The sequence below is a fragment of the Mugil cephalus genome, chromosome 2 (genome assembly GCF_022458985.1).
Source record: "Mugil cephalus isolate CIBA_MC_2020 chromosome 2, CIBA_Mcephalus_1.1, whole genome shotgun sequence".
In the NCBI taxonomy this organism is placed as follows: domain Eukaryota; kingdom Metazoa; phylum Chordata; class Actinopteri; order Mugiliformes; family Mugilidae; genus Mugil; species Mugil cephalus.
The window spans coordinates 24,583,844-24,611,336 of NC_061771.1; the positions used below are offsets into that span (position 1 = coordinate 24,583,844).

General features: G+C 40.7%; 1 protein-coding gene across 1 annotated transcript in view; it reads right to left on the reverse strand.

The window, feature by feature from the left end:
• Positions 1-330: 330 nt before the first annotated feature.
• Positions 331-27,493, reverse strand: part of LOC125004284 (endonuclease V-like) — a 67,228-nt gene continuing 40,065 nt past the window's right edge. The window contains exon 9 of the mRNA XM_047578783.1: positions 331-626. The gene's annotated coding sequence lies outside the window, so the exon portion shown is untranslated. The remainder of the gene's footprint in view (positions 627-27,493) is intronic.

A 27,493-nucleotide genomic window follows, 5' to 3' on the forward strand; every position in this document is an offset into this window, starting at 1 on the left:
TATATTTGCCAGGTGTCCTATGATGTCTGCATCGCTCGGTCCAGTCACCGGTCTGCACCAGCTGATCCTCTGACCCCTCCTGCTGATCAATACTGCCCCATCTGACCGCTTCTATTCCTGGCCACCATCCCTGCAGAGTCAGCCCCCTTCCCCCCTTCTCTCCTTTTCCGCTTGCCTCGCTGGGACCAGCCTGGCACAGCGGTGTATACTGCCAAGTCTGACTCATTTAAAGAGAGACGCTCTGTGGCAATGTACACAGTTTGGACTGTGACAAAATTCAACATAAAGCACAATTAGAACAAAAGATCGGAAAAGATGACCAGCGCTCCGTGGCAGTTCAGGGACATTTATGATTTATTTACAAGGCTCCCAGTGTAAAAAGCTGAGTGACCCAAAAATTTAATGGGAACAGTATATAAAAAGAAGCAGTCTGACCCATATCCGGTTTAAATATGGGGCAAGTGCATAAAAAGTGCCGCTTAATCTGATGGCTTCTTTCTGGCCCAGACAAAAACAGCAGTGCTTTTAAAATTTACTGCAAACACAGTAAAGGAGTTTTAAAGGAGTCCTCTGTTGTTGTTATTGTTGGTCTTTATCTTGAGATCCTTTGCTGCATCTTTTGTAACCTGCCACAAGAAAGAGGGAGACAAAGAACAAACTGCTTAATAGAATACATGTGATAAAAAAATCTATTAAATCCATTCCACTGAATCAATTGTATTTAAGGAGGGAAAAAAGTCAATCTTTTAAGTCAGTGTAGCTGACGGTCACCTGAAGAAGGCAGTCACTTAGCATTCAGAAGCTGCTCTCAGCTCAGATTGCCAAAAAACCCCAGAGATATGCAACTCCAGCTTGAGACGGTGTTTATCAAGCACTTCTGAATTACTCCTGGGAATCGCGCTGAAAGTTAACCTCGGTCTAAAACTCAGAGTAGGACGTGAGAGTTATTCATGACACGTCTTCCTCTTACCTTCAGCACCAGAAGAGTGCTGCTCCTCGGAGAGAGAGCAACAGCGCCGTTTTACGCTCGGAGCTGCAAGGTTGAGATTCTGATGACATGTTGACATGTCAGTAATAAAAATTTGATGTATGGATGCCGCCGCCGCCACTTTATTACGCGTAGCTATCACATGCTGCTACAGGTTTATTTGCAGAGATGTGTTTCAGAAAATAATTATAAGGTGATATTTATATATGCAAACAAAGCCATTCAAGTGGCTACAAAATAAATGTCACCAATTAAGTTAATTAATGACGTGACTTTACTTTGAAGTTTTAGTTTGCTCTTGCTGAGAACTCTCGCTTTGTAAACTGTTTGATTTATGAATCTACGCTGATGAAACAATCATTTATTTAAAGGTTATTTCGTGACTTTCTCAGAAAGGCATGAAAAGTGAGACGTTAAATATTAGGCAACCGAAGGGGACAAAGCGTTTTGCCAGTTGGTTCATAAAATCGATTCTTTATTCTTTCTGCTAGCAATAACACAAATAACCACTAGACGGCTATGTAAACGTGAAGATTTCTTCATAAGCCACAAATATGTAGACCCCTTCTCAGTTGATGTTTTTTGAGGGGCGGGGCTTAACTGGATGCAAAACATCTCAGACATTATAGCTTGTAAACTTAACATTATTTCAGTCATGATTTAATCCAATCCTTTCTTTTAATCATGTTCTACCAAAGTTGTCTACAACTGTCAGTGGCTGGTATGTGATAAAACTCCAAGTCAATGTTTTTGCTTTTTCGGTTTTGGCCCACAAAAATATAACAAAACGTCATTTTCCCGGTTGACAGTGACAGCTTTTGCCTCCAGCTAACATCTTGACGTCACTGTGACGTAGGCCATGAAAGGGTCTATCGCAGTTTTGGAAAGCTCTTTGGATGTATAAGGCAACTACTTTAGTATTGATATAAGATCAGTTGGCTCCTCAGACTAGCTCGACAAATACCCTTCAAACCAAAAGCTGAAGAAGAAAAACTATGAAAAAAATCAGAGAACGGAACAAGTGAGAATGAGAACATGTTTGCGGAGACTCAGTCGGTGAGCAATCTGTTGTATCTGGCTACAGCAGTATGCAAGTTAACTTTAGCTCACGTTTGCTTAGTTTGAAAGTGGATCTCATCAAACTTTTGGGGGAATAAATGGGCCTAGTGCATGTCTTCCATAAACCCAGTCCGACACTCCGCAATCTCTGCAGTTTAAAAATAAAAACAAAAAAAACTTGTCCTGATGTGAGCAGTCTACAAGAATGATCTGGGCAATTTGCAAACAGACTGAAATCTCCCAAAAGGGACAAACCAGAAGTACTCAGTGGAGCACAGCTTTACCATGCCCAGCTTGACTGGACTTGTTAGGTTTCTTGAAGACATTTTATCCACGACTTCCGTTCCAAAAGACTGGTGTGGAGTTGCACTGATTCTGCTACAGAGGCATTAATCACCATTTATGCACAACTGTATATCCACAGAGAAAGAGCAATTTAGAGAGAGAAAGTTGTGAGAACTCAATCAATTGCATATAACAGACAAAGGCCCTGTTTTGTTATAGAAGGGGCAATTTTACCAAGAGGTAGGTTTACACCAAGGGACTTCATCATACAGAACTGAACATTTACACTATCATACCCTAGTTATATGTGCTGTAGCAGCAGAAACTAACAGCGAGGTCCATTAGCACTCTCTGTTGCGATTTGTTTTACCCTAACTGCAAAGGCCTCCCCTGTACAGTTCGTTTGGGCCCTACAGCAACACAACAGCCAACAATTTGCTCTGAATAGCCACCCAGGACATTTTCAGTCCATTACGGAGGCAATTGGCATCAGCAAGAAGACGTGAGGAGAGCAGCACCAGCCGACAGAGCAGAAGAGATAGGACAGAATCAGATAGAAGATAGATAAAGAAATAGAAAAAAAGGAGACCCAGTGGAGAGCTGTTATCATGTTACAGGCTGGTCAAGGTGCTGAATGAGCCATAAAGGGACAGCGTAATAGTCGTAAAAGAGCAGACATTACATTGGGGTGGACCTGGGGTCTGTGATGGAGGAACTGCGCATAGTCCACTTAAGCTGGAGGGGCTTTAAGTGGATGTGATGTGAATATAAAACAGCACATATTGGTTATTATTAGAGGTATCATTAGTTGTGTTGGAGGCCATTGTGTTCTCTGTAAAAAAATCTCTACAGGTCAAGCGCTGGTAAAGACATACAACACCTCCTCAGTAAGTAGATTCAGATATCCTTGATGCCAGGATTAGAGCATAATTCAAGTTCATTGTTACCTGTGTTTTATTTTGTCATTCGAAGGCCAAACCAAGGTGCAAAATGGTGCAGATCAAAAGCTGTTACATTGTGGTTTGTTACCCAAATTTCTTCCAGTGGACACACAGTGGAGATGGGTAGTCCACAAATGTTTAGAATAAAAATGTCTCATGACCACCTCTATCAGGTACCTCTAATAGATAGACCTGATGAGAATAACCTGGGAATAACCACTGCGCACAATTGCATAGCCCTATAGCCCTAACATCAATCATTTTCTTGTTCACAAATTCAGCTCCATGGTGTTCAGATGATGCAGGAGCATAATCAGTTTACAACAGAGAGATTCCAGACCCTCCCAGACAAATTTTGTGACTGAGGAACATTACAGGGTTGGTGTGCACCTTTGATAATCAATTCAGCTGGAAAATCTGACCTCCTGATAACCACCCAATCTGAGGAGTTGAAATGAATCCATTCTTTCTGAGCGGGTTTGTTCCACAAACATTGTTGTCAATAAAGTTTGGAAAAAAAGACTTCTTCTTTTCTTGTATTCCCTGCAGATTTGTTAGAAAGTTCTGTTATGATTGCAAATTCCCGGGACCTTTTATTTGGGTTGTCAAAATGCTGTCCATATGAAAATAAAGCAGAAAACAGCAGGGAACCAGCTTAATTTCCTTAACTATATAATATTGATATGTGAATGTAGGGTTTTATACAAGAACAGAAATTCTATGTTTGCTTCTTATGTCAGTATATTCTAACAGATGCTCGCAGTGATGCATTTTGACACTGCATTTGTCACCTATTAAAAGCTTAATAATGATAAAAGACAAAGAGAGAGTGTTGGAACTTACTTTAAAGTAAAGCTTTGATGTTTTATGACAACACTGCCAGTCAGAGTTGGGGAGTGTTACTCTAATAAGCTGCGAGGATCTTTACTAATTAGATACAAGACATGATGGTACATAATGGGGTCATTAGAGTGGCGCAGCACAGATTGTAATGATTATTGTAAAGATGGTGTATGCATGAGGGAGATGCACATACATACATGAACACACATATATGTACAGTATTTTTTGAGGAGTTGTTTTATTTCTTAAAAAAAAAAAAAAAAGGTCAGTAAGCAGGTAAAAAGTAATTGTTTGCGGTGTCTGTTCACAGTCAATCAATAGCCTTGGGTTTGTTTGCTCACTCCAGCCCTCCCCGCTGTGCTGCCAGACACACCATGAGCTGTATGTCAAGCAAGAATGTACCATCCTTCAAAAAGGAAAGCGCCAAGTTCTTTGAAGGATAAAGAAAGTGGAAAGCTACTGAGTCCCAGATGATTGATGTTTTAGCTACAGGTAAACTCTGAAATAAAAATACAGACTCCAAGTAAACAAGTGATAGAAAAATATAAAGCTGCTGGACGATATCCTAGCAGAGTTTCACATAACTAAAAAAAACAAACAAAAAAAAAAAACTCTAATTTGACTGTTTGCAACCTGCAGCTTTGTTACTTAATTGTGATGAAAGAGAGAGCAGGGGATACAAAATGTTCTATGCCTAATAAATTATAATCATCAGTAACAATGGCAAGTTTTAATATGTTGTTTTCATCCAAATTAATGAATTATACTCTGATAATTGAGATGTGTTTTATAGGTGGAGTCCCAGAGGGATTATGTTCTTGAACCACAAAAATAACCAAAGAAACCTTTTATTTTTGTTTCGGTGTGTACTATGTAACTTTGATTCCAACACCTGAAAAATACTGTAATTTTCTCAACCTGTATGTGTTGTTTATCATTGTCAGTGCAATTTGCTATACTCAAAAACCCAAGAAAAAAACAGGACTGGTCCCAGAACCCAAAGATACAAAGTCAGTATAGCAGCCAAACCTTCCAGCACTGATTTATATGTGTTGTTTGAATTACTGTATAAATCTCTTTATCGATGACAACCAACTATTCCTTGCATTGTCGACTAATATAACAATAATCAAGACTCTGTGATTAGACTCTATAACAGAAAATGCAATAAATGTGTGACCAGATTCATAAAGGTTTCTTTCAACCATTGAGAACCTTCTCCAGATCTGGTACTTAAAAAACAGTGAGCCCATACGTTACATATAGAGATTCAGACTACAGCTGGCATGACTTTCATCTTGATCCTGATGTTGAAGTTGTGTTAATTTAAAAGTAACCTTAATTCCTTTATTCATTGTTCTGATAAAATATAGAAAGCCTTATCCAAAGAACAAAGTGACGGCGAGTGGACTTGAAGGGTCCCTTGAAGACATTTAATCAAAGTAGCTTCTTCAGTTCTAAATAATTGAACCGGTGGGGCATTTTAAACCTCAACTTCTCACCAGTCTTAGGTAAAATTCCACTCCCAAAAACAAATCTTAATAGGGGAGGTGTGAGACCACTTCTCAGCCACATACAAAACTGTTGTAACATTTGTACCCACAAGATTTCACCCCAATTCACACCTAAAGTCTGGAGAGTCTTTGGCTGTCAATGAGTTGTCAGAGAATTACTAATTGCAAAACAAAACAAAAAAAACAAAAAACAAACACAGGATACCATACAACAGGGTAAGGTGTATTGGGTTGTGAACAGGCCTTGGTCATTTGACTTTCATGTGTGCCCCACCCACAGACGCTCCTGTTCAGAACCTGAACTCACCACCAGTCATTTAGACCTGAAGAAGATACTTTGATGAAATGTCTTCAGGAAAACTCAAACAGGTCCATTTGCGGCGTGCAACCACTATTCTCTGACCTATTTGACTAAATGAGAAATACAAGATATTCAATAAAAAGAAAAAATCTTAGCAAACAAAACATGAGTTGCATTTGCCTTAGCTTTGTTTTTAGATATACTATAACCTGAATAACTGAAAATCTCCACAGAGGAAAGGTATTATTTTCCCTTTTTTCTTCTTTTGCCATCATAACACAAAAAAATATTTATAATACTTTGGTTTATGGCCAAATACCAGGCACATGAATGAATGAATGCTCACAGAAAAAAGACAAATGTGAAGGAATTGGCCTCTGTACAACTGCAATTGTAGTAACTGCTTGGAGTACTTGTTTAAAATCTTCATTAACTCGTGGAAGCAGGTGAACTGAGAGCAGTAAATACCCGGCGAGTCATTAGGAAGTAATGGCGCTGACCTATAATTTACAAGACACGTGCAAATGGGCTTTCATTTAGACTAGCACATTAATCAGCTTCCCTCTCACTGAGCATTGGTGATAAAATATAACACAGGTTAAAAAAGGACAACACTGTGCACAGGCTTCAACAAGAAGCGGCTTCTGGATTTATTGATGAGCAAAAAATAAATCTAATATATGACGACAAACCAGCAGCTCCACAAACACACACCACGGGTACTTCTGCAAGCGCATGCAGGCAGAAACATTTGCAAACAAAACCCCCTGAGGTCAGCACATTTCTAGGTGGTAAACAAGGCGGCTGGGAGCTGCTTTGCCATGCTGGTCAGGCTCCAGGCATTAACCAGTGCACATAACATTAACCCATACACACACACTCTCTCTCAGGGCTGTAAACATTAGCAATATTTTCCCGTTTCCTCCGCAGGGCAGACAGGAGAGCAGTAGATCTTGGGCCCTTCAATGGTAATAATCTCCCTTACACTTCACACTGTCGGAGAGATGAATCATGGTGGATGAGGTCACTGTGCGTGTGAGAGGGAAGGGAGCTGTGATGTGCCACGTGTAGGCTGGCCTTTATGGTTCTTAGGTGTTTGTGTGTGTGTGCGTATTTAGCAATGTAGGAAAAGGCTATGGATCCTGTTCAGGTATTGTCAGCGAAGGTGCAGAGCTGTTTTCGTTGATCCAGATCACTGAGAGAACACTAGATACTACGTATTGATTTAGATTCCTTTTCTAGAGAAGATGCTACGCAATGGCATTAACTACTCTTGTGGAATACAACTAATCTGCAAATCAGAAAGAAATACTTTTTTGCAAAAGAGAAGCTCAGTATTCACATGCCTGAACAGTAAATATTAGCTTGGCATTACAAAGGACTTACTGGTGCAAAACCCACCCACGCCAAAAAATCTCATGAAATTACATGTAGCATGTTGTTATTTATGAGGTAAGATAAGATAGATAATCCTTTATTAATCCTCTTATTATTTGCAACAGTGGTATTTACCAGTCTCCCAGATTGTCTTGGCCAGCCTGTGACTACATGACCTACAAGGTAACGTTTATAAAGACAAATACCTTTCAGGCCTTCAAGCCCCGACAGCAGAGAAAAGACAGAACCAAATCAAACAAGCTAAATGGAATTATTACACTTGAGCATTTATCTATTCAAGAAAATTTATAATTTATACATACATGTGAGTTGCAAAAGCATATGAACCCCTGTTTTCAGTATCAGTACAGGACCTCCTTTTGCAGCAATAAGAACAACTATGCGTTTCCCACCAGTTACCGGTTGGTTCATTCCTTAGAACAGAATGGTCGTTGTTGGTGGCCCACTCCTGTGGGGGGTAGCAGTCACCTTAAATCTCCTCCATTTGTTCACAATCAGTCTGATCCAAGAATTAATTAAACCAAACGAGGCACTGAATGACACCCGAGTCTGGGAATACTTCTGAGCAGATGGATTCTACTCTGTCCTTGAAATGAACCTGTAATGTTAGAGCTGTATTTACTTATCTATCTATCTATCTATCTATCTATCTATCTATCTATCTATCTATCTATCTATCTATCTATCTATCTATCTATCTATCTATCTATCTATCTATCTATCTATCTATCTATTAAAGATAGATAGATTGGTGGGGTTAGGTACTTAACCATAACCAACCAACCTACCTACCTACCTACCTGGGTAGGTCTATTTTCTCCATTCCTCTGGCAGTGAGAGTCACTACACTGCTGATGTACTCTAAGTCTACAGTTCCTCAGTCTCTCCTTTTTGTTCAGAGCTGTCAAACAAAGAAAGGCTACACTGATGGTAATCCCCGTTTGTCCTCACTGCTGCTCTCTCTGACCGTGATCCTTGCTCTGAACGCCAAGTTCCTTGGACACCTATATTAATACCATGCTCCTGGGGCCTCTTGATCTAACAAGCACAGAATCATTGCAAAAGTTGTTAGGAAAAGTTCAGGCACAAAATACTTCAATAAATGGATGAATCATCTGGCTAAACCTGTCTATTACAAGGTAACATCAACGAGGCAGTAGAGGAAACACGAAAAGCCAAAGGCTGAGGAGCTAGGGAGGCTATTAAGCATTCAGAGTTATTAGGAGTTATTAGAGTAGTAAACATTGCTTGCTGCCTTCCTAAGGAAAATTTGCACATAAAAAGGATATCATCACACCTAACGCCCACCCGCAGTTGCCAGTAGTTACCCCAGTAGCATCTACTAACATTTGCTACTGATGAACCAGCAAAGACACTTCACCACAGACACAGACAGATTTAAAACTCTAATCAACTATGTGTGTGAACTGGGGGAAGGTCTTGAATGTGATGAAGGTTCATGTATGAGTAAAAGTCCTGTACTCCAGCTATGAAGACGGACCAAAAGGCCTGAAATATTGTTGCATTTGTGCCAGTGTGAATCATGTGAAATAATTAAATGAGCAGTTTGTTTTCTCTGGGAATAAAATTTGAATGTGAGGGCTGAATATTGCATTTAAGTTATCAATATTATTGCCGTTATTAATTCTACTCTCATATTTTATTTCACCAGTTTGACTATTTCAGATCCACTGGACACTCTTCAAGTTTCAACTTTGGCTCTGCTGCACACCAGAATGTTAAAGCTGCATCTTCTTCTTTGGATTCACAAGATCGAAGCACATGGCACCAACATCTAACCTGCATTTCAAATAATATCTGTGTGAACTACAAATCTGTTCATTTGTCTCAAAACTTTTAAAACTGCGCTCTCACGTACACACACCAAGGTTTGGCCTCAAGTTATTTTACTTTTTGGTCTCTAGACCTTTTCCATCTGCATCAGAGTTGACACTTTTTATTCTCTCTAACTAACCAAATGAGTCAAGTCTGATGAAACTGAATCCTATGAAGACAGCTGGATTGGTTTAAAAATCCCATCTTTTCATAATTTTGTTTTTAGATAACTTTACAGCATTATCGTAAAGTTTTACCCGCTAAGAACAACATCAAACACAGTGCTAGTTTTGTCATGAATGCATTAAAAGGAAGAGTATGAAGAACTCTTGACACCTTTGAAATGTCTAAATCAAAGCGAGGGCACAACTGAGACGTCAGCCGTAGATGAGATGGAATTTGGATTAGGAGAGCTGATGCACAGTCAGGTCTCAGACCTACGCTGTGTGACGTTAGTAGTGACCTGACTGATGGGGACATGGCAGCATGACAGAGAACGGGACTCCTGCCACCAAGCCAGGCCACAGGAGAAGATTGCTACCTACGCAAACCTCTGACCGAATTATAGAGAGAGAGTGAGGGGGGAAAAAAAATATTTATGGTCAACATCTGCGGTGAGGCGACGGGCCACAAGTCAACAAGCTGGGGCTGAGTTTTTAAGAACTTGTGCCTCCGTGATTCAAAATGACACCAACAGCACATTTCATAGAGCTTGACGCTTTCGCCAGATATTTATGACGGACCTGACAGAGACAGCATTCATAGCTTAAACAGTTTTTTGTTATTTAGTGATATTTTTTAATACGTGGACACATATTAGAAAGAATTCATTTTACATATTTGTGATAAACTGACCCAATATAAACTTAAAATAAGTTACTCTGCTCAGTGAGGTTGTTTACAAATTCACATTTAAAAACCTTTTAACTCTGGAGTGACGTATTTTCCTATGTATTCCATGCGTTATGCTTGCATTGCACTGTTGCGCAACAAATTGTACCACTGGGAACAAATAAAGCAACTGATTTCTGATTTTAATTCACTGCTTAGCAATACTTAAATAGGTATTTGAAGGTAGATCATTTTTAAAACAATTTTAGACTCTTTTACATAGAAATTAATTATGTTATAACGTTTTGTTTTTGTATGTAGTAACCTGATATAGAGGGGGCAGAATTAATAAAAATTTAGCTTCATCCTGTCCCTTCTCAAACTAGAGGAAGCCAAAATTGTCCAGGAAACCGAAACTGTCCATAGAAAATAAAACAACCAACAAATAACGTTGAGATTAAGAAAATCTTAACTCCTGCAATGGAGAAATTACAGTTTACAACACCATCCAAGGGCAAAAAAGTGTAGGGTATAAAAGATAAATAATAAAATAAAAGAAGCTACATGTACTGGCACATGTATAAAGTCTGATGAACTATACCAGGCTTTTTGAAAACAGTGGTAGCTTGCAGCCATACTCCGAACTAACTGAACCTGGCCCTGTTTCCGAGTAGTTCCAGTACGACAGATATGTAACTGAGGAACAACAGTGAAAAGTCAAACCACAGACTGTATAAAGATGGACGGAGGAAGTTCTCCTCTAAAATGAAGCCAAAGCCAGTAGAGCTCCCCCTGGTGACAGGCTGCAGTATAGAACAGTATAGGTCATAAACTCCACCTCCTCCATTGTTAGTGGCACGTGTAATAGGAGGATTTAAAATAATGCTGATGCATATTCAAGTGGAGTTTTGGATAAATTGGTTGCAGGTCTTTACAATTATATGCATTTGTCTTTTTTTCTGCATGATGCTCCATAATGAAAGCAGTCTTACCGGAGCCATACTCATACTGATCACAATTGAGTGTGACTACACAAGGCTATGTAACCACCAGGAAGTAGTACAGAATAACACAAACAAGTAAGTGATAACACTAACAAGATGCACAGAGGCGAGTCAAACTTTCAACTAGAGAGTGCAGCCTGTCTGAGTTAAGGGTAACGACTTTGGGGATTTACGGACCACTTATACAGCTAAATATTTTGTTTAGTTTTGTCTTTGCACCTGCACAGAAATACACATAAATCAACACGCAGGCGCTCACATCAAGCACCAAGATCTGGAGAAACGCACCACTTGAAAGGCAGGGAAGAAGAAAACTCTTCCAGAGTAAAGAGAATGAAAAACAATACATGTTTTAAATTTTCAAAAACCCGAAGAAGGAAATGTATTAAACATGTTTGTTGGGCTTCACTGTGAAGGAGCTATTGTTTTATTCATTAAGTCATGTTGATAAAGTTTGCCCTTCAGAACCTTTAGTCACCCAAATACATACAAACAACGAAATAAACATTTTAGGGCTGCATCTTACTGGAACTACAGAAATGTTTAATCAAGAACAAAACGACTAAGCTTTTTCAAACTTGAAACACAGAATTTGAACATTTCTACCTCGAATTCACTTCGCCCTCCCCCTATGTACTTGTTTGTGTTTTTATGTATCACTCACAGTAGATAATGAAACATTGGCAGCAAAATTAGATAATGGATCTGAGGATATTGGGATTACCGCAGTAGAATCAATAATCGTCAGCTGTAAGTAATCGATGGACGAATGACTCAGTCTTTCATACTGACAAACCCAACTCAAAGTCAGCATCAGAGACCACAGACTGTCCCTGGCAGCGTTAGAATCAACAGCTTGCCTTCTGAGGCCCACTGGCTCCTTACCCAAGAGAAATCATGTGCACAAAATCTAATACCGCCTCTTATTACGCCTGTGGCCCAGTGAGAAGGAACAGTCTAGTATTGTAACGGACACTGACAGGTTGTACGACACACTTTTACATAATATTTTGAGAGCGCAGAGGAGACTAGCGGCAATGTGGCAACAAGAGACCGTAAAATGTGAATACAAGTCAGCAAGTTATAACGACAGTGGATAAAAGAACAAACAAACAAACAAACAACAAAATAAACAATGGGAGTGAATGACTGGTTCCAGGGTGAGATAAAACATTCGGAGCCTTGAGTTCCTTCCAGTAAATTCACCATGCTGATAACGGGCTTGGAGCGCTGGGTGATGGAGTATTGCCATCATTGAGTGAGCTCCACTTACACACTACCAATATTTTTAGGTTCTGCTTGTTTCACTCAGAAAAATTTACCAGAGTTGGAAATGTCCACTATCGACCAGCTGTCAGCCACAAAGAGATGGACAATGAGAGAGTCGCTTTATATCTGGATGAGGTTTAAATGTGCATCTCTGTTATTCTGGCAAGGAGGATGCAAAAGATTATAACAAAACTGATTAACCCAGACCAAACAGGCTTCATCCCTGACAAACCGGGAGCAAATAAAATAAGGAGAACCTTAAATGTTACAACACATTATAACATGTGCAAAGAGAAGCAGACAAAACTCTTTGTTAATCAGTCTTAATGCACAGAAAGATTTTAATATGGTGAATTGACAATTTCTATACAATACACTAGCTGCTATGAGATTCCACCCAACATTTGTGGACTGGGTGAAGGTTATATATTCAAATCCAAAATCACGCGTAAGAGTGAACGAATGCTGCTCAGATTTGTTTTTTTTTGTTTTTTTTTTACCTTGAAAGGGGTGTCCAACAGGGAGACTGTCTCAGTCCCTTGCTCTTCGCTATAAATATTGAGCCTCTGGCATGTTTAATTAGGCAAAACGAGAATATTAAGGGAATAAAAGATGGTGGTGAAATAGAACGTAAGATCTCCCTCTATGCCGATGACATATTAACATATATCAGTGACCCAAGAAATTAAGAAGATCATAGAGACCTGTCAGGCTACCAAATTAATCAGCCAAAGTCTGAGGCAATGATGTTAGTGGGACATGGAACTAGCTGGAAAATTCAAATTCCACTGGTCTAACCAAGAGTTTAGATATTTGGGAATTATTATAACTCCTGACACATCACAGCTATTTAAGGCTAACTATGGGAAACTGATGGGTAAAATAAAAACAGATCTTACAAGATGGGAAGTCCTGCCTCTATCACTAATAGGACAAGTGGAAACAATGCGAATGAACATATTGCCAAGACTGTTATTTATGTTCCAATCCTTGCCAATAGAGGTCCCTACCTCTACTTTTAAAACAACGGCCATCTAAATTTATATGGCAAAACAAAATACCTAGAGTTAAGTTTAAAAGATCGCAAACCTCAAAAGATAAGGGAGGCCTCAATTTACCCAACTTGAAAAAATATTATGAGGTAGCCCAGCTTAGATCAATGGTTGCTCAGGATCTGATGGGTATCTCAGGATAATGACACAATATAGGTTGGGATGAAACAGAATGGTTGCCCAAAAATATCTCTGGACACAATTCCATTCATGAACCAACATATTTGGAGGGCAAATAAAATGAATAATCAGTGGATAAAACACACCCTGAAAATATGGTCTAATGTGAGGGGGAAGTTGAAACTCCCCAATGTCAACATCTAGAGCAATGAAGATTGCAAACAACACAGACTTTCTCCCATCCAAACTAGAGGCAGGGTTAAAAAAATGGCAAGAAAAATGTCTGGTTTTGTTGGGCCAGCTGTTTGAAGGAGGAGCTCAGATGTCCTTCGAACAACTTCAGCATCAACACAACCTCTCAACTCATGATTTTTCATTAAGTATCTACAGTTGAGACATTATTTACAGACACACCAAGACTGGGACAAACTGTGCACTCTACCATCAAATATAGAAGGTTTCTTTATGTTGACAGTTCAAGGAACCATTAAAAAGAAGCTTATAACACACACATATAAGATACTACAAGACAATACCATGGGCAAGAGTTAAGGAGGTGGTTAAGAAAAAGTGGGAATTAGAAATGAACACAATAATCTCAGATGAAAAGTGGGACTAGTCATGTAGAGAGGGACACAAGGTAACAAACTTGGAAGGAATTTGTATGGAAGGTTAAGATGAGATTTTTTTAGGACATGACCTCGGGTCATTGCTGGAGGGGCTGTGGCCTTGTGGGAGACCATATGCATTTAATCTGGGACTGTCCAAAATTATCAGGATACTGGCAAGACAAACAAAATAAGATTAAAAAATGCTTAAATATAGTAGTCCCATTGGAACCTTCTCACTTTCTAATAGAAATATTGCCAGATAATAGAAAAAAACAACAGTCAGATATTTTCATTAAGAATTCTTCTTTCAGTGGCTGAAAAGATGATCACGGTCTCCTTGCTGAAGCCGCAGCCCCCCACGGTGACACAATGGAGGGAGAAGGTTAAAGATGTTTATTATATGGAAAACATTACAGCAAGGTTACAGCTGAACACAGAGGTATTCTCGTCTAAAGGGTCACCAATTATTTCTTTTCTGAAGACCCCATTTTTCTTCTCATTCAAATGTGAACAATTAATTTTATTTTATCCTTCCTTCTTTTTTTCTGTGTTCTCTCTTCCTCTCATTCCCTTTTGAAATAATGGATTATGGATACATGGACAATAGACAAGGACGATGGATATATGGATAACGGACATACGGACATATGGACATTGCATTTATACATTTGTACCTGGACTACTGTAAATGTCTGAAAAGATTGTACTGCATGCACTAAACAAAAATAAAGTAAGTTAAAAAAAATGTGAAAAAAATAAATAAAAAATTGGAATTCAAATCATTCATTCATTCATTTTCTGTAACCGCTTGTCCTCTGCAGGATCATTTGGGGGCGGGGTGCACCCTGAACAGGATTAAAACAGAGAGAAAACCCACGGAGGCAAAGGGAGATCACGCAAACCCCACACAGAAAGGCCCCAGTCGGGCCGGTGGGTCAACTAAAATTATTCCACTCTTACTTTAAAACCACACACAGTCATTAGACTGCAGAGAGAAACAGTGAACAGTGGAAGGTTTGGTCGCGGTTGTCTGTCTCTACACGGTTTCTGCTCAATAACTGGCATCGCTTTGAAGAAAAAGCCCCTTCACACTGAATTCATATTGCGACGGTGCGACCCGATCCACTGCCTCGTCTGACAGCGGTGTACCGGAGTGAGAAGGTGATGGAACGGAAGGCAAAGGTGGGAGGGAGGTGAAATGAGAAAGACAGAGGAAAAAAAACACACACACACAGAAAAAAAGAGCGAGGTGTGATGACAGGCAATAACCGACAAAGGGTGGTGGTGGAGAGGAAAGCAAAAAAAGCATGTCCAGAAACAGAGGAGTCAGACAGCAGGAAAGAAAGTGTGAGGGGCCGGATGTTTTAAGGTGCGTGTCTGACATTAAAGCACAGGCTTTGTAAGACAGCTGAGCCTTGACACTGAACGGTAGGAGGAGGAGGAGGAGGAGGAGGAGGAGGAGGAGAAGGGATGAAGTGTCCCTCTGTTACACTCCACCAGAGAAGACGACTGACATAAAGAACAGCACAATCTGTGCGCCCAACAAGATGCACCACTGCTCTTCAACGGCCAGGATTTATATATGTTCTATAACTATGCAGCATTGTGTGTCTGATTCATCACGAAGCAGATACACAGAGGCAATAAAAAATAAAAAATAAATAAAAAGGAAACACACAGTTGCGTGACATTTCAAGTCAAACATCTTCCTCTCAGATTCACCGCTCGTCTCAACAACAAATCACACCCTGGTCTCGCCTGTTGTAAAACACCATATTACCTCGATGCAAATGAGCTGTGGCGGTGGGCGTGATGCAGGAAACCGGCAGCGGAATCTTTGAGAAACTCGCAGGCGGTACACGGCACCACAACTCATGTTGATCTACTTCTCCAACACGCACATTTCGGCTTATGAATGGCCTCGGAGACGAGGCATTACAGGCAGCTGCGGTGAAAGAGCCCCGGAGGTCGCGGGTTCCTTATAGTGAGTAATAATGTGGCTGTTGAGAGGTGTGTGTGTGTGTGTGGGTGTGTGGGTGTGTGTGTGTGGGTGTGTGTGTGTGTGTGTGTGTGTGTGTGTGTGTGTGTACAAGCTGTTTTTTTTCCCACGGTAAAGGAGGAGGCGTGACAAAAAATAAAGATTGTCAACTGCAACACATACATGCCTCGTGCATACATACATAATTACATACAGTCCATACATCCTCTCTAGGGAACGTCGAGTGAGCACGTGTGAGAAGCAAGTCAAGGGCGAGAAGAGAGGCCGCAGCAGATCAGCATGTGATTGTTTCAGGGGCTTGAACCCGTGAGCTGCATCCGTTATTACCTCGGGGGGTTGTGACGAGTGTTTGCGGACATACAGTAAACGTGTGCATGTGTAAAAGAAAGAGGGCGAGCGTACAGTACAGCTTGTAGGCGTGTGTGGATAAATAAGACTGTTTAAGCGGCGCACACAAAGGAAGGCAACAAGAGAGCATGAATATTAACAGAAGCCAGCGAGTTATAGCAGTGATGGGAGTCGATACCCTGGCGAAGTGAAGGCACCGGGGTTGGACGCGTCCGATACAGTTTGTTTGACATATGACACAAACGCTGGGTTCCATAAATATTTACCTGAAGGAAACACCGTCCACAACTTTGGTTCATACAACCAAATTGCTGATAGAGCAGCAGCAGTGTTGACGGTATCTCTATTCTTTGAGAGCTATACAGAGGGATGACAGCAAAAAGAGCAAGCCCACCCATACACTACCAATATGTTTATGTTCTACTTTTGTGATGTAGGAAATATACAAGAGGTTCACCACGGCAACCAACATGGTGAAATGTATCAGTAGATACAGCAAGACTGAGAAAAATGTGGATTATCAGATCAAACTGAGGACAATTGGAGTCGACAATGATCCACATAAACTACCAATTAACAAATGGTCCATGAACATCGAAATGTGGCCAGAAATTATTTATCCTGATATTTATATGGACCCTGAATTCAACGTCGGGAAATACAAACTAATACTAAAGTGTGACCTTTTTGTAGTTTATATAACACAGCTCCGATGGCTTTGTACTAGAGTTGTTGTTTTTAAAAGTGGATTAGCCTCAGTAAATTTTAGTTCGTTTCATTTATGATAAATGTAGCTAAATAAAAGATTCTAATGCTAAAAACTTTACTGAGAAGTAACATTAGCCATGCAATACTGTAGCATTAAAACGCTACGTTAAAAGGAAAGATCACAAATGTTCCGTTTGTTATTTTATTGTTATTTATTGTTAGGACTGAAATACTTAAGTACTGTTGGCCGTAGCTACGCTCAAACAGCAACATCGAAAAATTTATCCGACAGCCCTCCTTAATGTAACTTAAAACGACCAAAGAAGTTTGAGAAGCACTGCACTGAACCAACTTCAAAGAACTACTGACAGCAGTGATGTCGCTTCAGGTCGTCAGTGTCTGAGTCTTCAAAAAAGACTGGGAAACTGGAAGAGCTTCTATTAGCTGGGAGGCTAATCACATTCAGTGATGAGATGAAGATGTAAAACTAGAAAAGCCCTCGTAGTAGCAGGACACACTAAGAAATCTAGGGTCACGGACCTCCACCATCAGCCCGACTCCAGCAAAGAGCTGATCGTTGGCTTGGTGAGTCCTAACCATTTGGAAAACAGAACTCCTACCTGTGGAGACAGTTACTTGAGAAACAAGTGTATTAAAGTACAAATCACTGATCAGTTTCCATTTCCATAGAGGTAAAACAGAGTAAGTAAAGCTTTGAAGAAACCATCAGAAGAGAACCATCAGAGTGAAATTTATTGTCTGAATATTCTGAAAAGCACTGGTAAAGAAAAGAAGTTTGAGAGAAGGCGACTAAATGGCAAACAGTATCAAGTAATACCCCAGACCTGCAACGAGAACCCCTGGGACTTCAGTTTTCATTATGCGCCACAGTGATCTATTACCTTTTAATAAATTTGTTTGTTTAGCACATTGCACAAAGTGGAAGTAATTCAGAGATGAATATATTAATATCATGCAGCGAAACATGGAAAATCAAGTGGAAAAATAACAAAGAATAAACAGTAGAGGAGCCATTGTAAAAATATGCAACCAGCTAAAAACCTGATCATGTATTTGCAACCTGTTTAAAGCTAAATAGTAGTTTTTAGCCATTTTTAGAGACAGTCTGAGGATGTTTCATCAAACTACAAAAAAAAACAACAAAAAAAAACAGGTAGATACTAGGTTGTTTGAATCGTGAAAAAAAACTATTAAAGCACTTAAAAATCAAAAAGAAACTTTGATGAAACTAACAATTTAGTTTGATTTTTTTTTTTTTGTAACAATGAGGGTAAAAAGGGGTTTAATAACAATAGCAGGTTCATAAACCTGTGGGAACACACTGCTCTCAAGCCAAACACATGTGGACTCAACAAACTGCTGGGCTGACCTGTATGTACTCAAATGTAACGTATTTCTACAAATGTATTTCTCATTGAGGTCGTGGATATTACAGACCTTTGGTGAATAGATATCGTCAATAGTTTAACACATCAGTTCAGTGTTACGTAACAAATCCAAGGTGGGAATCGCATCATTGTCAAAAAACTTGCAATCAAAGGAAAATACTGGCAAGTGAATTAATCCCAGCCCAGATAAAGCCGAGCGCGGTTGCTGACTAAAGCACCTCACAAGCGGGAACGTAACGCCCGCTGGCACCGGGTGTGGAGTTACTAAGCAGGGGAGGACTTCACATAACAGCCACTCAATGAAAACAGAAGCCCCGGCTCCTTCAGATGAGCCTCTTCGCCTCGTTTGAAAATCTAATAATCGCTGTTCTCTGAACCTCCGCCTCCTTGTCCGAGGCTGACGCGTCCCTATTACAATAGCTCGGCTTCAATTGATTTGTCTTTAGGAGCCTCACGGAGCCATTGATTATCTGGTTTACTGCGAGTGCATGTGAGAATTTGGGCTTGTGATAAAATGGTTTGCATGACACCTGGGTGGCTCGGGCCAAAGACACACGGCGTGTGTGTGTTGTTGGTAGATATAAACAAGGCCATTTGTCTGACACCGCATCAGCTCGCTTGTTATTGTCAGTCTAGTGGCAGGCGGCGCCAGCCCCACCATTTATCAATCACACATACGTACATCAGGATACCACAACACAGCAAGAGGCTGCAAGCAATACTGGAGGTACAGTGCAAGGCCAAAGGGCCAAAGGGTCAGTTACACAGTAAGAGAATACAGAAGCTCAGAAAACACAAAGTGCGCTTGCTTGCATTTCACCTCCAAAGAAGTAACTCAGCTATATTATTAGAATATATGAATATATGAATACCTAAATGTGGTATTTTAGTACACCTTCTCTCCAATACAGCTTCCTATTTTGACCCTGAACCTGAACAATATGTGATGATAAAACATGGAGGTGAAGGGGGCAGTTCAAGTTTGTTCAACGCTAAAGTCACGCTGATCCCCAGTAAAGGTTTCACTGCACTTCAACCTTTTAACCTTCAACCTTCGACGTGGACGGCTTCCTTCACTCTCCTGTCAAACCACCTGTCTTCTCTGGCTAAGATTTGGACATTGTTATCTTCAGAGGAGTGTCCTTTGTCCTTCAGGTGTAGGCGGACCGCTGAATTGTTTCCCCAGATGAGCTGCCTCTCCTGTGTTGGTACAAGCGTTCGTCCCCTCTGAACAGATAACCGCATACTAATGCAGAACGCCGAACCCCTCGCTGTCCTCACAACTCTGTGACCTCTATTTAAATCTGAGTTTGCCGCGACCACCAGTAACTGCAGGTTTTGCCAAATCATCACAGTGATTTGAGTGGTTGAGTGGCACAAGCCTCCAGCTCAGACACGGTTCCTTCACACACCACAACATCATTCACCGGGAGGGAAAAGACACAGGAAAAGGTCGAAGCGCGATGGCAGTAAAGAGCGATTGATTAATTCGTTGATGCGTCTTCCGCATCATCGAGTCAGCTCCTGTCGTGGTGGGGCGCTCGTTACGAATCCGCACGAACGGCGTGACTCATCACGTCCAACGCAACTGCCTCTGATTTACAGTCGTACATCTACGAGAAAGGATGACATTGTTATCGCTGTGGGTTTTATGGGAAACTTGTGCAATGACACTCAGCTAAAGAGGCATTTTAATAGCCCTGTGACACAGCTTTAGGAGGATCTGATCTATCTTTAACAGCTGCTCAGCTGGAAATATCAAACAAACTTTATTCAACCAAAAGACCATGTTCTTTGACATCTCAATTAGGACTATTCATTCCTTCATGTTCTGTAACCGATGGTCCTCTGGAGGGTCACGGGGGGGGGGTTAAAAGCCTATCCCTATCTGTCACTGGGCTCGAGGCAGGTTACACCCTGGACAGGCCACTAGTCTATCGCAGGACTAAAACAGAGAGAAGGGAAACCATTCACACTCAGAGAGAGAGAGGCTCTGGTTGCCTGGGAAACCCTCTTGTATACATCCTGCCCCAAAATGTAGACCCAATATTTCTAAAAGGAGGTTGTAAAAGACAAACTAAAGCAGTGCCCCACTGGTGGGGAATGAAAAGAGAGAACGTGCAAACTCCACACTGAAAGTCGGCCTGTGCTTTCAAACCCATTAAATGCCCAAAGTATTCACAAATGGTCAATGACGCAAATTGCGTGATACAGTACACGGACTTACATTTAGACTAATTACATGGACTTGCATTAAGGCTGGCAATAGATTAAAATAATTAATCGTAATTAATCGCATGATTTTCCTATTTGATGCACCGACTGAGCAATTACTACAAATTAATACACTTTAAAAAAAATCTCTTTTAAATTCTTTCTCCTTTAATATTCTTCAACTTTTTATTACCCTTATGCTCCAGAGGTGGCTCACTATTTAGCACGACTGTTCAAATCAACAGATCTCCGTGGATCAGACTTCTTCCAGGGCATCAGTTTGGGATCTAGTGAATCTGGAGGCCAGGTCGACACCTTGTGCTGTTCTTCATGCTTTTTTTGAGTTGTTCCCAAACTGTTTTTCTGTGTGTGTTTGTCAGGCTGCATCCTGCTGGGGATGGCTGCTGCCATCAAGGAGTGTCATTGCTATGGAGTGGGGGTGTCTGGTCTGGTCTAGGTGGGTGCTACATGTATAAGTAACATCCACATGAATACCAGGTCCAAAAGTTTCATAGTAGTCACATAACTGTCCATAATTGTCACAAGATGGATAAATGTTATTTACTTCTCCTGACAGTGGTTTTAATGTTGTGGCTAATTGATGTAAATCCTAATAGTATAATAGGGGTAAAAGTTAAAGTTTGAAATGGTTTCTTCATTTGTAGAATTCATGTTAAAATACGTTATGAGAGAATAAGATTTTAATAAAAGCTCAATGATTAGAAGTTATGGTTATTACGTAATGATGAACCTTCAACTAGACCCAGTCATGAATCACTGACAATCTGTGTCTCCACCTTTCTGTTCTAAAGTAAATGAACCAATGTTTGCTGCTGTTTTTTCCCCCCCTGTTATCTGTCGCCTCCATTGATCCCACCGTCTTGTCCGCCTATCTATTTGTCCTTTCTCTCCGTCTCCTCATCCCTCATTCCTGGTGCGCGGCGATTGTTCTTGTTATCGCTGAGGAACGTACGGGGGGGTGGTGGCGGGGGGGTCTCTTGTCAGTGCGTTTGACGATGAGACGGCTGGTGTGAAAAATGAGACAGGTGGTGGCAATTTATCAACACTTGAGCGGCGTGTGGCGGCATTCTGGCGGAGGGCGGCGAGGCGGCGCAAAACGCAATGCTGAGGGTTTTTCTGTGAGGGCCCGGGCGTGATGAAATGAATGCGGTTTCTCCCCCACTGCATCAGTTAGACAGGAGGGAGGATGAAGAGACAGAGAGAGATGGGGAGAGGAGGGCATGGGGGAGTCCTGCCTCTATCTGCAGAACTCCACATCAGGGATCAGGCTTTCTCCTTCAGAAACTCCCCCAGCATCATCCTCTCACCTCACATCTTTCTCCTCCTCCTTTTATCCCAGGGAGCCAGTCTTTGCTCCACTAATGTGTGCAGTGCACTTTTTTTTTTTTTTTTACTTTCCCCCTTTTCTGTTCCTTTCCCCGGTGCAATTTGTATCTCTGTTGGCGTGGAAACAGATGACAGACTGCCAATAGAATTGGGAAATGAAGAGGGAGAGAAACTCTTTCACAGACCAACGATGCCATGCCACTCCCCTTCCCCCCCAGTGCACACCACCCAAACCATCTCTTGATTTATCTCCCCCCAGATCATCTCTGCTTGCAACCTCCCTAAATCAGCACGCACAAACAAATCCCAGGCCACCCTCACACTTCCTGACCTTTCTGCAATTTCTCTCCCTCCCTATCATCTCTTTTCCCCAGTGCTTCGATGCAGGAACACACACACACACTAACAGTGTGTACACACACACACACACAAAGTTACTCCACTATGCCAGAATAGTTTCGATGCCTGTGGCTGCCTCGGGCTCAGTGTGCAACTCCCTCCGCTGGGAGGATCGCAGGAAGGGAAACACGTGTCAAGCCATCCCAGGTTCAAGTACTTTAATAAAAGCAAAGCAAAAAGACGGACACCAAAAAAAAAAAAAAAAAAGCCAGAGAGCCGTGTAATTAAAACAATCTTGGCCGAAAGTTGCGCTTCACTCAAAATTACCAACAACTCCATCTGTTAATATCTCCGCACCGCGCCAGCGTTTTCATCCGAGCGCCAGATAAGGAAGGAGTCACCCAAAACAGATTAGAGGGAGCTAAATATACACAAATAAATTCTGATGAACCCGCGCTTGTGCGACTGTGCACAAATGAGGGGAGCAATATGTAGGTCTGAAATGAGGCCTAATGAGAAGAGGAAACAAGAGGTGGATAAAACAAAATGCTTCCGGGGATTCCTTGACAAAAAAAATAAATAAATAAAAAATTACCCCTTCGTAATTCCAGCTTTAATTTCCCCAACAAATTGAGCAGGGAGCATTTTGCATGCACTCACACAAACGGAAATGATGCACAAAAATTTAAACCCGTTTCACTTTGGTTACAGGAGCGTTTGAGGGAAAAGGAAAATACATATTCTAACTACTGTCACCTCACTGCAGTATGCTAACGCAGCACATGGAAGAGGCTGACTGGACATTGCAGGAATTAATGGAGTCTCCAGATACTTGTTTTTTATAAATAATATAATAATAAAAAGATGCCTCTCTTGCTGGACCAGTGTTTGGATTTACATCTGTCATGGCAAGGTTTTCAACAACAAGAATGCACTCGTTAAAATTTTAAAACAGCGTACCGGCTTTGCTCTTGGAACCACAGTTTTTAGCTTTTTCGTACAACCTCAGAAACTGTATAAACATTATATTCTTTTAGCTCTGCCTTTCTCCTTTGGTCTCCGGTTTGTAAATAATGTGACGTTTTTTGAGGGGCGGGGCTTAACTGGATGCAACACATCTCAAACACTATAGCCTCGAAACGGCGGTTAGCACATTTCAATGGATTGTTTTGGCACGAAGGACGAAGGAAATGCAGAGACCGAGAGTGTTATTTTAAAATGACTGACCAATGGGACTACATTCACCGACGCCTACACTCTCACTCACTGGATGGACAATTTGACCAAAGGAGGACACAGAGGGGACGAAGTCTGGTTTGTCTTTATCAAATGAATCCTCCCCAACAAAGACATTACAGGAAGTGGAACCACTGTGGAGGGTAACGTAGCAAATGCAACTCCTACTTGGACACCCCTGAAACACATCACTAACACTGCGTTAGCTCGCGGTTAGCATTAACATTAACGTATAACAAGAATCCCCTTAAAGGATTAACTTAATGTAATTTCAGTCACGATTTAGTCTAACCCATGACATTATCCAGGATGAAACTGCTGATTCATTACACATTAATGTGACCCGATATGAAGTGTGCCTGTTGCTGATTGTCTCACTCCAATCCTTTTTTTAAACGCCAAAGATAAACTAAAGTTGTCTACTACTGGCAGTGGCTGGTATGTGATAGAACTTCAAGTTAGCATTTTTGATTTTTCAGTTTTAGCACCAAAAAATACAGCAAGATGATGTTTTCATGTTCGAAAGTGACGGTGTTCACCTCAAGTTTCCCTCTGTTTTGCCTCCAGCTAACATTGTGATGTCACTGTGACGTAAGCCATGACTGGATCTATACTAAGAGCCCTATTTCTACAGAAAGAGAAATTACACTATAAAACTGTAGTCAATGCAGTGTTGATATAAAGGAAACTCCAGAGTTTTATTGTGGTTCAGTACAACCAAAATAGAAGTGGAAATGAGGGCAATTGGACTTGTAGAGTTTCTGAACTGTTCAGTTTTTGCACTGAACTGCGTAGTTTATGCAGTTCAGTTCAGTGAGGAATATACAGACATAAACATTAGGAAAACAAAACAACCCTTCACAAACAGATGACTCAACACAAGTGAGTTAGCTTTTCAGCAGGCCAGGAGTTAGCGGTCCACTTGTATTTGAAGGTGAAAGGACAACAATGTCCACCTTTTAGAAAGGGGGTCTGAAAGAAGAGGAGAGTAAAGGAGGCCATCTATGTAAATCTAAAAAGAAAATCCTTCTCTGATAATGGGAGGTTGTTTTTGACACAATGATGAAGTTACAAAAATAAGGGTTTATTTCATTAAAAAGAAGCCAAAAAGGGTGAGACGCAGTGAGCTTCTGCAGCTGAAAAGTGGTCGACTTAGACCTCTTCAACAGGCCCCTTTGTTCAATCTTTTCAGGTGATTAAGCACAAGCCAAAGGACACTTGCACAGTCCCTGCAAGGCCAGTAGCAGCGCTGCAGAGTGGTGTGTCCACAGAGGTGGACTGAGATTATAATCTACCGTCAATTAACGACACAGTCAAGGAAGATTCATCCTCATTCATCCTCCATTTACAGGTCAGTAGCTGGTTATTCACAGATCCTAGCTGTATGATTTTCAGGTGTGCAACACCCACGGACGTCCTTGATAAAATCCAAACTCTCCGCCAGTCTTTAAGAAGTAAAGAAGCTGATGAAACTCTATATCTCCAAGAAACCCTGTAAGTCTATTTGCCCTTCATCTTGTTTTTTCTTTTTTTTTCTTATTTTTTTTGTGGATATACCATGACCTGGATGACTGGGAACCTTTACAGACGGGGTTTTCAAGACAATGTAAGTCCCCATTTCTGTCTATTATTACCGTGAAAGGTGAACGTAAAGCTTGGCTCAGACTGCAGCTCCCATGAACGAGACGTGACCAACCGTGAGGGTTTATTCTTATGCGAGAGCTGTGGGTGAGATTTTAAACCGTCAGTTTAAGAGCAGATCTGTAAACACCTCACATTAGCAGACAGTCAAGACTGATCCTCAGAGCACGGTGGAGTCCAGACTGGATTTCTCCTCCTGCCGTCTGTGCTCAGCTTAAAAATGAGACTAGCTGAATTACAAAAAAAAAAAAAAAAAAAATGATACACCTGCACAGGGAAATAATGCATATGGCTCCCAGATCTCTACAAATAACAATAATAATAGGGAGTTCCATACTTTTATTATTAGCTGTGTGATTGGTCTGCAAAGCTACTGAAATGCCAAAATGAAACCCAGCGTTAACCTTTAATACAACAATCGCAGACGTCTCTGTTCTCGTTTTAATTCTATTTTAATCCTGAATCTGAGGGGACAGTGTTTGCATTTCTGTGTGAGAGGAAGGACGAGAATGAAGAACAGAGGTGAAATACACAATACAAAGCATTATTTTTCTGTCTCACAGAGGCCACAGATTTGGTGTCAGAAGTTTTGGCTGCACAGAGTCTCGACTAGTTCTGACCTGATTCACAGCAGCCAGAGGTTACAGTCCTGGAGGACACAACTCGTCCATACACACTCACACGCTATGATTTAACATACTTTGGGATTTTGTGTTGCTGTGCTGCTCCACGAGGCTAAATTAATTCTGAAATAAGAAACAACGTGAAGTTGCCTATATTTGAATTATCCGCTCAACGAACTGGACTAAGGTTGACTGGTGGTATAATACTTAGGTTCAAGGGGTGTCAAACTTATTTTAGTTTAGTTCATCCCAATTTGATCTCAAGCAGACCGAGCCAGGAACATAATAACATGCTGAAAATGTTTACATTTAATGAACTAAAAAAAAAATTAAAAAAAAATATTTTATCAACAATCTGAAATTTCTTAAAATTTTATTTATTTTTAAACTTAAAAATTAGTTAAATTTCGGGCACATTGCTGCCCTCTGCTGTCTAGCTTTGGATCTCAGAGTTGTGTTATGTCTGCAGCTGTGACTAGATCAGCGTGACACCGAGTGAAAATTTTTCAAATTGGCGCCAACTTTATTGATTTTTTTTTTTTTTTTTTAAACAATCAGTTTATTGAATTTTACATGTTAAAAAAAAAAAAAATGTTCCACACAATGAAAATTACAGATGAGCCGGCCTTTCCAATCAGGTTCAGTCTAATTGTTCCTAATTTAAGAAAATAAAGCACCTCTTTAACCTGGTTTGTATAGCTAGACAGGACTGGCCAACAGAGTTGTGAATGCTATTAAATCCTTGTTAGCTGGGGAGAGAGTAAGTGGGAAAGGCCATACACCAAACAAAGCTCTCACAGGCATTGGGAGTAGTAGTAAAGATCTCACACCAAAATCCAGTCAGAGAAGAACAACTCCAAAACAATCAAATATTTTTGTAAGCTTTAGTACAGGAAGCTCGATGGAGGATTCGACACTGCATAAGGCTGTGGCCAGCACAGATTGAAGACTTGTGTACAATCTTTAAAATCTCCGCCCAAACATCATCTTGAATCATCTCTCCCAGACTGTTTTAAGAGCCTGGAAAAATTGCTTTTAATGCCTTCCAATTTTCACACTTTGCAAATTCATCCCACGGGGCCAGACTGGACTCTGTGGTGGACTCCTGTTTTGGGCCCGCGGGTCGTATGTTTGGCACCCCCGCTTTTGATGGATATCGTTCAGTAAACAGCCTTTTTGTTTTTTTTTTGGGATTAAGCAACATCCTTTAATTACCACTTCTTTCCACTGATCATTTACAGTAAAATGGCATCTGTAGTGGCCAGATTACATAAAGTTTGTGTACAAATGAACAATTATGATTTGAAAACCTTTTAATATTTTAAAATTCTTTGTCCAAAACTTATTAAACTGCATTAATTACTAAAATCTTCATACGAGCGTAAATGCGTTAGTCACTCCCGACTGATTCTGTCGACCTCAAACAACTGAACTGTTGCATGACGCAGCCTAACACAACAATTAATCAGCCCAAAGTGAGGTGAGACAGAATGACGGTGTTTAAAAAATGCCAGGCCGACAGCCGGTGATGGACGGCGGAGCTGGTGTTTCTGAGATGGAAAAAGAGGAAACATTAC